Below are 14,873 nucleotides of genomic sequence, written 5' to 3' on the forward strand. Positions count from 1 at the left end.
CTCCTAAGGTACCCAGAAGTTTAATCTTTGTCTTCAGCTATGGCTGCATCTCATCTCCAGTCACAAGAACGTGAACTGAAATGGCTATGTATAATACTTTACAGTAACAATCCTTTGTCTGAAGATTTCTTCATAGGTATATCTCTACTTACAGCTTAAGTGCTTTAGTCGTGTGCTCATGCTGGCTTGACTCTAAAATGGATTAAGAAATTCTGTCCAGACTGAAATGCTTTAGCAATAGCTTGCAAGGTATTCAGTCTTGACGGCATGCTACCACATTCTCCCACTGGAGAATTCCTCTGCTGCTGTGCCCTCCCACCTTTTTGTTTCAGGACAGCAATTGCCAGTCATCTCTTTCTGTGGATGGGTCTTTCTGGACATATATACTGTAACAGGCATTACACCCACTTCTTGTTTAGCGACTACCTCGGTTAGCGACCATTTGCAAATACAATGATAATAAAATAATCATTTACAACCAATACATACATTTACAACCAAATGTGCAAAGGTAAAAAGTATGGAGAGGTATAGTGAATGGTGTCCAGTGATTGACCCACATTTTGAATTAACACTAGGAAGAGAGGCTGCTTAGATAAACTAGCTCTTCCTATTTACTCTCGTAGTTGTGAGATAACAAATTTCCCACGCTAACCTGTTAGATAAGTATTTCCCACTTCTGTCCTAACTAGGTGCCCAGTACCTGCTAGACACTATGAAACTAATCCTCACTAATATGTAATTTTCCCTTGCTGATGCCTAAACTTAGCAACTTGGGGAGGAGGGATTGTAGGGCTATAAAACAAAATCATCCTCTTTGTGAGTCAATTCCATGGAATTTCTTCCTCACTGCCACTTTGGCTCATTGCAGATGGTTGGGGAGGAATTTCTCCAATGCTGTAAGTATTGGGATTTCATTAATAAACTTTTTTTAGAGCCAGTTTGGTCTAGTGGTTAAGGTGCTGGGCTAGAAACCAGGAGTCTGTGAATTCTAGTCCCACCAGCTGGGTGACCTTGGGCCAGTCACTCTCTCTCAGCCCAACTCACCTCACAGGGTTGTTGTTGTGGGGAAAATAGGAGGAGGATTTGGTATGTTCGCCACCTTGAGTTATTTATAAAAATAATAAAGGCAGGATAAAAATCGGATAAATAAATAAATTATCCTGTGTATACCCTCTTAGGTATCCAACCTGCAAATTGTAAATGGTTTTGATATAAACTAGAGTTAGCTATTATTTCCTTTCTTTTTCTTTTCTCTTGCCTTGCTTTCTTTAGCTTTCTTTAGCTGACTATTTCCTACTTGTTTTCTCTGCTTTACATAATGTTGCTTACGTTGAAAAGGAATAGTGTGATGGGTATGTATGTATGAACCAAAGAAAACATAATATGATATGGAAGTCCTTTCTGTGATGTCCCGGTCATCAAGCAATGAACATAAATGAGTGATCTTGACCCATGGTTTTAATGTGATATTAAAATTGCCCAGGCAAAGGAGTCATACCAAAGGTTCTATCCCCATAACACCAATTCTGTGAGGTAGGTTGAGCGGAGAGAAAGTGACTGTCCAAAGCAATCAGTTAATTTCCATGGCTCATGGTTGAATTTAAACCTGATCTCCCTAGTCTTTGTCCCAAGTTTTAATCACTACCATATAAAACCAGCTTTTCAATAACTTACAGAATATCTCAACCATCTTAGGGAAGCAGACCCCTGCCTCCTTTATCAAAATACATGTGGAATTTTTATTTTTGACTCATTGCATCATTATTGGCTGACTCTCTAGCTCGCTATGGTTAAACCAAATATCTTTTGCAGAAAGATAGCTCCCTTCTCTATCCCAGACCTTTAACTCACAGCCAGCAGCCGTACAGTTAGTTCTTTTCATAATGATATATGACCAACAGTTCACTATCACCCATTCCATTAAGATAAGTGGCCTGAAGGACTGTACATGGCTTGCTTTGGACCACAGCTCTCATTTTGCTGCAGACAAAAATCTTACAGGGGCCTGCTATTCAGCTGCATGAGCATCAGCCCAATTATATGCTTCTGCTCTTCTAAACTAATCAGTTCCAGACAAGGACAGCCTTATTTTTCTAAGTATACTACTCCTGCTCTGTTATGCAAAAGAGAACTGGGCACAAAATCTTTCTCATTTTCTCTTATGCAAAAGAATGAATGAACACTAATCAGACGTATGAAAAAGCACTTTTTTCAGAAACCAAAATTTCAGTCTCTCCATAACATTCTAGCCCTGTTTAGGCATTACATGTTTAGGCATTATGTCTAGTCATGTTCAAAAATGCATAGATGGGGGGAGGGACACTGCCCCCCCCCCCGCTTCCATCTCTTGCCACGCAGATTCTATTGACAAACTGAGTGTGAAGAAAGGAAGATCCTAAGCACATGGAGCTTATTCTGCTTAGACCCTCCTTTCAGATATTTATGCTAAAGATGTGAAGGTCAAGAATGAAGCTGGCAGGGACAGAGTCACTGAGAACCAGGGAACCACTCTCAGATGTTTCTGAATGTCAATAGAGCTGACTGAACCTAACGTCTGAGTGAAGTATCTACCACTGACTTTAAAAAAGCCTTCTTTGAAGGAAGGCTGGAAGGTGAAAATTGTGAATTTTAAATTATCAAATGTTTTATTTCCATCACTTAAAGCCTGACTTAAGATATCAGACACTGCAGATATTAAATGAGCTTACCAGTAGTCAGATACTTGTGCAATCCTGAATGTTGCTTTTTAAATGATGACTGTACTTTTAAATAAGTTTAAACTGAAGATACAACAAAGAGTTGTGTGGTACCTTAAAGTCAGGTCTCTTTGTGACATTTGCCACAACTGATTAATACAGTGATTCGTGTGGAAAATGTTACAGTGTTAAACTGAAGCATAACACGCTCATTATAGTTTTTTGCATTTCATTTACCTCTGATCTCAGTGCTCACAGTTACCTGTCTCAGCACAACCTGGTCCATATATACCTGTCAGCTCATAGCCTTTCCCCACTTGCACTTAACCATGGCATGAACATGTCTCATCTGCCTTTTTTTTCCTCCAATGTCCATAAGACATTTCCTTCATCTCATATCCAGGAAAACTTGAAATCATCTTTCACTGTTCCAAAGTAGTATTTTCCCCTTTAAGCAACAGTGAGTTGTGAAAGGTTTGCTGTGGATGCAATCTGACTCATTTCACTGACCATTTAGTCAGCATTGCAGCCAAGTGACCTGTAAGTGGACAAATCATCCTGGCACCTATTGGCCACTTTTGGCTTGTGCAGGCATATCCCCTTTAGCCCTTGGCCACTGTCTTCTAGGGACATTCTGCTTTGGAAAGAGGGAGAGTCCAGCTCATTCAAAGCACCCTCTTCCCCAGTACCCACCTAGTGTCTGAGCCAATCCTGTAGCTTGAAGATCTTGATTGACCCGAACAACAGCTGACTAGTTTGTGGAGGTGGGGGTGGGAGCTGCATGGGGAAGTAGTCTGGGGGAGCCAGTTCTCTTTCTCTGCTGCTTTGTAAAACAACTTGTCAGCTGTTGTTCAGGCCACTTTTGATTATAGGTGTAGTACTTTTCTGGAATAGCATGAAACCCTTGTCCAAAGGAAGAAGTCTTCTAAGTGCACCCATGCAAAACACTGAATGAATTTTGGCAGATGTCTACCTCCATCGGTTTCACCATCTATGCAAATTTACCTCCTCCTTAGCCCAGCTGCAGAGTGATTGATAGATGTGTTCCCACCAGCTGGTGGTGTTTGGTAGGAGGAGGGGGAAACCAAGCCAATCCCTGCCCATTGCAGGCCCTCTGCACTGTAAGGAAGGCCAGCGCTGTGCCCAGGGCAAGCTAGAGATTGCCCTAAAGTCACCTCAGCAACTTTTATGTTGGTATAATTTTCTGCCAGTCCCGGGAATGGAGAACAGCACTTCATGAGGAAGAGCCCCCATGATAACTCTTCCTGTGTTTCTACATGGCAAAAACATATGTTGTAATCTATCATTCTTCACAGTGCCAGAAATGTCTTCGTTGTTTTACTAATTTACAAATTCTTGTTAGTTGTTGCTTTTATGGAATACCATAAAACATAGGATTACTGTACACTGAGGTGTGAAGGGTACACACTGTGGCCCCATTTCTGTCTAGCATTCTCATCTTTTTTATATCATTAGCTCTTCTATAGCTCATGGCATCTTTGTACTAGGTCCATTCAGATACTGAGAATTTTTTTTTTCTCTAGGTTCTTTAGGTGCAGCAATATCCTATTTTTGCAATGCTCCAAGAACAATACTTTGGAATGGTTTTTAGAGCCAAGCAGTGATTGCTTTAATGTGTATAAGCTTGGGTAGCTCTTTAGATTTCCTCCTTGTTTGTCTCATGCATGGCAATTCCCTGCCTTGTGCCTGGTTTGAGGCAAACTGTCGTTCAGCATCTGAAACAGAAAAACATGTTTAAGGTTCCTTTTAATCATGACTTCTCACTTTACTCAATTGAGCCAGAGACAGAGAGAGACAGAGAGGACCACAATGGTAAAGTGAGACCAAGTTTGATGAGACACATTGTTGCCTCATCTGCCACTCAAAGCAGCTGCTTCTTTGCACTTAAGAGTATCCAGAAGTCCACCTCATCTTTCCATACTAGCTGGCTACCTTACATACATTGCTTGAAGGGGATTGTGCACAAGCAGGTGTCATGACTATTTCATAATGAATCATTCTCAGGAGTCTGTTAAATTGTTGCCAGGGGAAATAAATCCCTTCCTATTCTGATATTTAATCTTTAGATGAATGGAGGCTTTAAACTTTTTAAATCTCTCCATGATAGAATGTTGAATGAGCAGCTTTTGTTCTTATTTATTAAAAACTAAAGTGCTTATTTTATTTAAAAGAAGCCCATTCAGGGAAGAAAACAAATGCCAACATCTGACCAAAGCCATAAAACCAACTTGACCTTAATTCTAAAATTATAAGATGGACCATCAACTGTGACATAATAAATCCAAAACATATATTCCAGTTCTCCATAGCAAAACAACCTATAGCAACAAAACTGCAGAAGGGCAGAAAAGCCACAGGCAGAAAATTATTCACAGTGGCTGAGGAGCTAACCACTACAACTACAAAGATTTCCTTGTTTCCTCTCCAGCCATAAAAAGGGAGGAGATCCCTCCGAGGACTTTCCCTGGAAACTCAGAACTTCTGCTTGAAACACTAAATTATTTAATAATTAATTTTTGTAACGACCAAAGTGTAATGCATTATCAAGCACATTTTGTTAACTTAGTCTATTAAGCCCTCCTTTCAAATTTGCTGTAGCTCCCAATGTTCATGTATATATCTGCTTTTCAGAGATCCAATTCATTCAAAGTATTATCAATAGTTATTAAAAAGCATTATCTGGAATTTAGTTTCACACATCCCCTTTTCTAGAGGGAATATACCACAGGAAACACTTTTTCCCCAAGAAATTATCCTTTAAAAAGTTGAAACAGAATTGCATATATTCCACCTCATTAGCATATGCTTTCTTCCTTTCCAATATGTTGCATATTTTCCATGCCTAGTTCAAATTTTGAAACATAACATAACTTGCTATCTTGGAGTAATATTCTTTTCACTTCTAAAACATCCCTCTGTGTTATTTTGTATTGTCTACCAATGCCTAGACGCTGGATACATATTCAGTTTAATACAAATTAAATGGTAGAGTGAAGGAGAAGTTATGCAGTTGACTGTATCTCATCCTTTTGCCAAAAATAATAATCTGTAAATTAAGGTAGAATATTGTTTACTATAAGGCACAGATGCAGTACATTTAAGAAAGCCAAGTATTTCTTCAATTGCTTCTAAGCTAGTTCATTTGTTATTTGAGGGTCTAAAATATATAGCACGTACTTGTAATTGGTTAATTTAATACAATGGTATTGAGTCTTAGATAACAAATAACCACACAGAATCATATTGATCACATTCCCATACCATTGGTAAAAAAGTGTATTTATTTATTTACTATTTATTTAAATAAATAAAAAGTCAATCCATATGTAGAAAGTATCAACATGTCTTTCATCCAAGATTTTAAGATGCAAAAAAGGTGATCATATATTCCTGGAAGAATAACATGTATTTTGTTGTTTATTCGTTCAGTTGCTTCCGACTCTTCATGACTTCATGGACCAGCCCGCGCCAGAGCTTCCTGTTGGTCATCAAAAACCCCAGCACCCCCAGGGATGAGTCCATCACCTCTAGAATATCATCCATCCATCTTGCCCTTGGTTGACCCCTCTTCCTTTTGCCTTCCACTCTCCCTAGCATCAGCATCTTCTCCAGGGTGTCCTGTCTTCTCATTATGTGGCCAAAGTATTTCAGTTTTGCCTTTAATATCATTCCCTCAAGTGAGCAGTCTGGCTTTATTTCCTGGAGGATGGATTGGTTTGATCTTCTTGCAGTCCAAGGCACTCTCAGAATTTTCCTCCAACACCACAGTTCAAAAGCATCGATCTTCCTTCTCTCAGCCTTCCTTATGGTCCAGCTCTTGCAGCCATATGTTACTACGGGGAACACCATTGCTTTAACTATGCAGACCTTTGTTGTCAGTGTGATGTCTCTGCTCTTAACTATTTTATCGAGATTTGTCATTGCTCTCCTCCCAAGAATTAAAGTCTTCTGATTTCCTGACTGCAGTCAGCATCTGCAGTAATCTTCGCACCTAGAAATACAAAGTCTTTCACTGCTTCTACATTTTCTCCCTCTACTTGCCAGTTATCAATTAAGCTGGTTGCCATAATCTTGGCTTTTTTGAGGTTTAGCTGCAAGCTTTTGCACTTCCTTCTTTCACCTTCATCATAAGGCTCCTCAGTTCCTCTTTGCTTTCAGCCATCAAAGTGGTATCATCTGCATACCTGAGATTGTTAATGTTTCTTCCAGCAATTTTAACCCCAGCCTTGGATTCCTCAAGCCCAGCTTCTCGCATGATGTGTTCTGTGTACAAGTTGAATAGGTAGGGTGAGAGTATACAGCCCTGCTGTACTCCTTTCCCAATCTTGAACCAGTCCGTTTTTCCATGGTCTGTTCTTATTGTTGCTACTTGGTCATTATACAGATTCTTCAGGAGGCATACAAGCTGACTTGGTATCCCCATACCACTAAGAACTTGCCACAATTTGTTATGGTCCACACAGTCAAAGGCTTTAGAATAGTCAATAAAACAGAAATAGATGTTTTTCTGAAACTCCCTGGCTTTTTCCATTATCCAGCGGATACTGGCAATTTGGTCCCTAGTTCCTCTGCCTTTCCTAAACCCAGCTTGTACATCTGGCAATTCTTGCTCCATGAATTGCTTGCAGGACCTTGAGCATTACCTTACTGGCATGTGAAATGAGTGCCACTGTTCGATAGTTTGAACATTCTTTAGTGTTCCCCTTTTTTGGGATGGGGATATAAGTTGATTTTTTCCAATCTGATGGCCATTCCTGTGTTTTCCAAATTTGCTGGCATATAGCATGCATTACCTTGACAGCATCATCTTGCAAGACTTTGAACAGTTCAGCTGGGATACCATCGCCTCCAATGCTTCTTAAGGCCCATTCAACCTCACTCTTCAGGATGTCTGGCTCTAGCTCACTGACCGCACCATCAAAGCTATCCCCAATATTGTTATCCTTCCTATACAGGTCTTCTGTATATTCTTCCCACCTTTTCTTGATCTCTTCTTCTTCTGTTAGGTCCTTGCCATCTTTGTTTCTGATCATGCCCATTTTTGCCTGGAATTTACCTCCGATGTTTCTAATTTTCTGGAAGAGGTCTCTTGTCCTTCCTATTCTATTGTCTTCTTCCACTTCCACACATTGCTTGTCTAAAAATAATTCCTTATCTCTTTTGGCTAACCTCTGGAATTTTGCATTTAATTGGGCATATCTCCCCCTATCACTGTTGCCTTTTGCTTTCCTTCTTTCTTGGGCTACTTCTAGTGTCTCAGCAGACAGCCATTTTGCCTTCTTGGTTTTCTCTTTCTTTGGGGTGTATTTTGTTGCCGCCCCCTGAACAATGTTGCGAACTTCTGTCCATAGTTCTTCCGGGACCCTATCTACTAAGTCCAGTCCCTTAAATCGATTCTTCACCTCCACTGCATATTCCTTAGGAATATTAGTGAGGTCATATCTAGCTGATCTGTGGGTCTTCCCTAATCTCTTTAGTCTGATCCTAAATTGTGCAATATGTATACAAGATTTTAAAAATTGGCTTAATGAAATCTGTCTCTGTTTCAGGAGAAAAGGAAAACCAGACAATAGGTTTCCATGTGGTTAAAGTTCAGTTTTTTGTTTAAAAACTAGCATTTTTAAATAAGAATGGCACTATTATATTTGTATTGCAGAAACATAAAGCTATTTGATTTTCATTTTTTCTTTTTTTTCTTTTTCTTATATTTGCTAGTTTTTTTAATTTAGATCTTTATATATAGTTTTGTTTGAATGGTATTCACATATATTAAATACTTGCCTGTAGTTTTAAGAAACTAAAGAAAATACAAAACATAAAATAAAAACCTAGAGCAAGCATAAAATCTATGAGTCAGAATCCCCTTATTTAACATTTCTAAGGTACAGAAATTGAAACCCAACCCTTATTATACATTGTCTGGGGTGTAATATACTCAAAGAATAATATTTTTGTGAATTAATTTGACCTTAAGGTCATATGATACTAATTTAACATTTTCTAAAAACCCCAATTCTTTGCTACGTTAAAACAGAATATTCCAACTCATTCTAAATTATCTGCAAATTATCCATATCTCTCTTTACAAAAGTTTTTGTCTATGAATAAAGAATAATTGTAGCTTTGGGAATTGCAAAACTTTTTCCAGTTACATTAGGAACTTTACACGCAGCAAATGTATCTGGTCCAAACTATACCATCAAGAGATGCTTTAACTGCATATATTGCTGTTGAGCACTCTCAAAGAGTCCAAATTGTTTTTGCAAAACACCAAATCCTTTGAAAAATAGATTAGAAATAAGATGCTCTCAACTATTATTACTCATTTTTGCAACTGAACTCCAGAAAAATGATTTGCCAGAAATCTTAAAGATTAGATTATCCCATAATAACTTACTGTGAGAGTTTGGATCAAGTTTAAATCTTCTTTCCAAAGTATTTTAAATATGTTTTGCATCTTTTAATACACTAGATACAACTGAATCTTGACTAAAACTGGAATCAAGGCTTCACCAAGATATTAACGTACTTGTACCCATAATGGTTTTAAACACAATTATTAGAACTTCATGAAGCAACAGAAGTCAAAATATAAACCCAGTGCTATAACTGAAATTTTGGAAAATTGTAACTTCCATCTTCATATGGAAGTTTTAATTCAGATGTTTAAAAATTTACATATATGACAATCCCATAATACTTTTCTGAGTTATCTGATCAATCTGATTTAAATACTTTATAGGAATTGACACAGGAAACCTTCTAATAATATACATCTACTTTGGAGCAACATTTATTTACTGACATATATTCATACCTGTGGAGATTTTAACCATTTATTTATATAAATCTAGTATAAACAATTGAGAATATTAACTAACAAAGAACATTTTCTAGGCATAATAATTCCAAGTTATTTAAATGAATCCTTACAAAACATAGGACCCCATTCCTTAAATGTCCATACCTTAACAACCAATAAGAAGTATATTACTTATTCCAGTTATTGGAAAAACTGAAAATTTTGCCAAAGAATTGTGTAATAAGCCTACATTTTGATAAGGAGCATTGGTGATTATCAGTGAATGATAAAGTATCAGCAGCATATCACAATTAATTTATATTTCATTCTAGCAACTCATATAACTGAAATATCTTTACACTGCCTAATAAAATGGAACTATGGTTCCATTGCAAGTTAAATAAAAGAAGAGAAGATGGGACATCTTTCACAACTTCCATGAAGCATCCTAACAAATAAAGAAACCATTCAGTTTATGCTAACCCTTGCTAATGGATTTAAATACCACATTTTAATCTGGACAACAAAATTTAAAGGAAAACCAAACTTAACCAAAACACATTTCCAAAATTTGATCTACACTATTGTTGTTTCAGCATCCTATTAGAAAACCACCACAGAATCTGATTCATGAAAGTCTGCACCTATATCAACTAACAGTCGAATATAGTCCAACACTTGGCACTCTTTAATAAAGCCAGATTGTGCAGGATGAGCTCCTGGAGCCCATATAGCTTACAATTTATAAGCCAGAGTTGTGACCAGAATTTTTACATCCACATTTAACAAAGAAATTGGATGATAACTTTCAAATTCCACAGGATCTTTCCCTAGTTCCAAATTATAGATATAAAAGCTTCATTTTAGGAAGAGGGGAGAATTATTTTATTTATTTTAATTTTCTGGTTTTTTCTTCTTCTTTTTTCCTTTATGAATTATTTATGTATTGTTTTTCTGGTTTTTTCTTCCCTTTTTTCCTTTATGAATTAGTTACAGTTTATTTTGTTTTGTTTTATACTTTGTTATTATTATACTTGGTTATTGTTTTCTTTTTTTCTTTTGTTATAGATTAAAAAGCAATGAAATATTTTTTTTAAAAATAATTGTAATGGTACTTTAGACCTACTGCTTAAAAACAGGCGGCAGTTTGCCCAAATCCTAATTTCATGGGAGACATATGGAATCAAGATATATTCCAGAGTAACTTCCAGTTTGCTTCCGGGTCCAATTCAAGGTGTTGGTTATCACCTTTAAAGCCCTACATGGCATGGGTCCAGGTTAGCCGAGGAATCGCCTCACCCCCATTACATCGACCTGTCCCACCCAGTCAGGCAGAGAGGGCATGTTATGGACCCTGTCCATGAGGGATTGCTGATTGGCAGGGTCCAGGAGGAGGGCCTTTTCTGCCATGGCCCCTGCCCTTTGGAATAACTTACCCTCAGAGGTGAGGCTGGCCCCCACTCTCCCAGCCTTTAGAAAGGGAGAAGACCTGGTTTTGCCACCTCACTTGGGGCAAGAGGGAGGACAGTAGATCGTGGAGGTGGCTGGTGCTGTGATGTGGCCCCTGTAAATTCCATCATAACTATCTTGGATTTTATATTTTATATTTATTTATTATATTGTATAATGAATTTTTATTCTTTTATTTATTGTAAGCCACCCAGAGTCATCATTGAACGAGACTGGGCAGTAGATACATTTAATAAATAAAAATAAATAAAATAAACTTTGAATATAACTATCATGTACAGAAAGGAGAAGGAATCCTATCTAGATTTTAAAAAACAGCCTAAACCAGCCTAACCCGACCTGAATGCCCTCCAAATGGGTAGATTTGAGTTCTTAGCGTTTCCCAGGTTCCAAAGCTATTGCTGAAAATTCTGAGAGCTGAAATCCACACACATGTCATGCCATGTTTGGAGACACTAGGCTCAGATGAATTGCCAGAATGAGATTAATTGCATTTGGAGATATGCCAATTGGCTTTAGAGAGATGAAGTTAATCTTGTATCTGGAGAAAGGACTTAAAAGTTATAATAGGTACAGCAATGTGAAATGGTTACATAATTGGGGGGGATGTTCTACCCAATCATTCCCCCCCCCCAATTTTCAACTATTTTCATTGTCCTCAGAATAGAAAGCTGGCATAATAGACATATAGATATTTGTTACCTAGTATATTTTGGAATGGGGCATTTCTTGCCCTGTTGTGGAACTCTTAATGGACTTACTCTGTCATTTGCAAATATCTCAAGTGGAGAAATGTGACATGCCCAGCAGAAGTTGTCAGGTAGCAACACCTTCTTTGTGAAGGCAGCATGTAAATTACATCTCTGGTTTGTCGATAAAAATGGAAATTCTCTGGACAGACTGTCACCATGGCAATCCTGCATTCCAAAGTAGCCGTTTTTTGTCTTTAAAAAAAACAAGAAGGAAATTTGATGATGAGCCTTGATGGTAGTCATACAGTAGAGTCAAATAGGAATGGATTTGTTACCATTTTTAAAAAATAAATCTGGGAAAAAAATAAGCCCTAAAAACATGGATCTGAATTTCTTTTCTTTTTTAAATTTTCCTTTCTTTCTTTAATGAAACAGAGAGGGGGGAAAAGAGACAAATAAGAGAAAACAATTAAGTAAAAGAGAAAAAAACAAGATAAATTGTAAATATCTCCTTCATTGAGATTATTTTTTTTACATAACAGCTGCAATTGTACATCCATAATCGATGTCTATAGGCAATTGATGCATAAGACACAGTCTTCCAATCTGCTGGGTAACTGGGACCATAGATTTGTCTTTCAAATGTTGAAGAACTAATATCTTGGCAATAATAAGGACAGAAAGAATCCACTACCATTGTCCAGTTGTCAATTTCCGTGTAGCGGTTACGTAGTACAAAACAATGTGCATTTCTGAAAACGTTAAACTTTGTCTCAAAGCCAAATTAATATATGTAATTAATTTTTCCCAGAATGTATTAACTTCAGGACATTGAAAAAAGTATGTGTCTTAATGAAGTATTATTCTGGATGCATCTCCAGCAACACAGTGATTTACTCATTCCCTTTTTGTACAAACACAGTAGGGTCCAATAAGTCTGAAATATTTTTGTTATTGTTGTAAAAACCATAAACTAAGTTCTAATCAGGTCTCTGATATTAAGGTCAAAACTTTTTTTCCCACTGTTTAAGTAAAATGTGGTCTCTAGTTCCTTATTCCATACAGTCTTTAAAATCTGCATATCAGATTGATTGATTTATGACAGATATTTATAAAGATTGGTCTGGTAGGAGTTAATTGTTGTCTCTGAGGCTGAAAATACCACTGGTCTAAACAAATATGTCAATAAATGTTGTAATTGTAGATATTGCCAGTGGTGGCAACTGACAAATTTTCTAACACAGAAAATAATAAAAACTAATGTAAAGTTCCCAGCATCCATCCATATCTTCCATTAAAAAAAAAAATCAATTTTGAGACCTGGATTACCCTATAGTGTCAATTTAGCTTGAGAAAAAGGATCAACATGCATTTTTCCAGTAATAATATATCACAGTTTTTGAACCTAAATAATAGTAATAGCAGATATAGCAAATCTATTGTATTTTGAATCCAAAACAGTCCCATTAATTATTACATATGTGAATATTCCAAAAGCACTTGGGAAGGAGGATTTGCACTAAGCGAAGACATCCAAACTTACTGTGATGGTATAATTTCACTTGTGGAAAACTGAAATCCTCATCTTTAACTGGCAACTGCATTTTTTTCAAAGTTTCCTTTGGGGGAGAAATAATCAAAAGAGTGTATTGAATTTTTGAAAATATTTGCCATATATCTTCCTTGCAAAATATAAACAATCCTAAAACATTCTTTTTAAGACTATTTACTGCAAAAAGTAAAATTTAATGACTCCCATGCATCAATGACCAGAGAAATTGCTTTCTTATATCTTATTGCTATTCTTATTGCTATTCAGTGTAATTATTTGAGAAACATCACTTGGAATAAGAATACCTAAATACGTGATAAATTCAGTACATATACAAAAGTTATATTCACTAAATTAATGTATAAATAATCAAGTCTTTACCTATAGCATCAGTTCCAACTTAGACCAGTTAATAGCATTTCCTGCATTTTGGCCAAAGACTTTAATAAGATGCAACAAAGCTGAAACTGAAGTATGAGATTCAGAGATAAACAATAAAATATAATCAGCATATAATATCAGTGGATCTGAATTTCTTTGTATTCAGCTTTGTTTATGGCATTAAATAGGGGTTGCCACCTCTTCTTTAGCTGATAGTCTCTTCACCTTAAATACCTATGTGAGTGGAAGGTGAAAGGTCCCCTGTGCAAGCACCAAGTCATGTCTGACCCTTTGGGGGGACACCGCTTTCACAACATTTTCTTGGCAAACTATAGCAAGGTGGCTTGCCATTGCCTTCCCCAGTCGTCTCCTTCCCCAGCAAGCTGGGTACTCATCTTACCGACCTCGGAAGGATGGAAGGCTGAGTCGACCTGAGCCGGCCACCCGAGACTCCAGCTTCCGCTGCGATCAAACTTGGGTCATGGGGAGAGTTTCGGTTGCAATACTGCCGCCTACCCCTCTGCACCACACAAGGCTCATAAATACCTATGCAGAAGCTAATACAACATGGTCCAAATTCACTCAGTTCACTGGGCAAAAGGTGGGAAGAACTTATTTCTTCTTCTTCTTCATAAAGGAGATGGAAAGAACATGAGAGATGTTGAGCTTTGTTTCTTAAATATGTGGGACAAGTGAAAGTGACAGATAAATCTACTACTTCTCTGGTGAGGCATATACATTCTGCAGCTCAAGACCACTATTAATTTTTCTTACTTGATACATTCCAGGCTTCAAACCTGGCAAAGGAAATAGATGTCAGGGCTGAGCTCTGGAACAAATTAAATCTTAATATACTGTGGCATATCAAAATGACCAATATATGACATTTCTTTCTCCAAAACACTGTATTAAGTCAAATGAATTGCAGAAGAAAAACAGAATGCAGTTGACATCAAAAGCCTGCAAATACCAAAATAGCTGCTGACTGCATTTGAAAATGGAGATCAGGGACAACGTCAGCAATCATTTTTTTCAAGTGCCAGAGATAAGCTGTCCTGATGAGAACACCCAAGTAGAATCAATCTGTCAGAGGCAACTGCAGGATCAGATGTTCTGGTTCTAAAGAAATAAGGATAAATGAGATCACAAAGTCCAGATATCTAAACAGAGATAAATGAAATAACAAAACAGATTGACAGGACTTTATTATCCTGGTTGCATTTTTAAAGACAAAGAGGAAAATGAATAGTGAACAC

At 37.2% G+C, this 14,873-nt stretch overlaps 1 protein-coding gene across 1 annotated transcript in view; it reads right to left on the reverse strand.

Annotated features, from left to right (window-relative positions):
• Nucleotides 1–14,873, reverse strand: part of ARL6IP6 (ADP ribosylation factor like GTPase 6 interacting protein 6) — a 211,665-nt gene that overhangs the window by 100,059 nt on the left and 96,733 nt on the right. The gene's annotated exons all lie outside the window — the stretch shown is intronic.

This window comes from Candoia aspera, chromosome 1, assembly GCF_035149785.1.
Source record: "Candoia aspera isolate rCanAsp1 chromosome 1, rCanAsp1.hap2, whole genome shotgun sequence".
NCBI lineage: Eukaryota > Metazoa > Chordata > Lepidosauria > Squamata > Boidae > Candoia > Candoia aspera.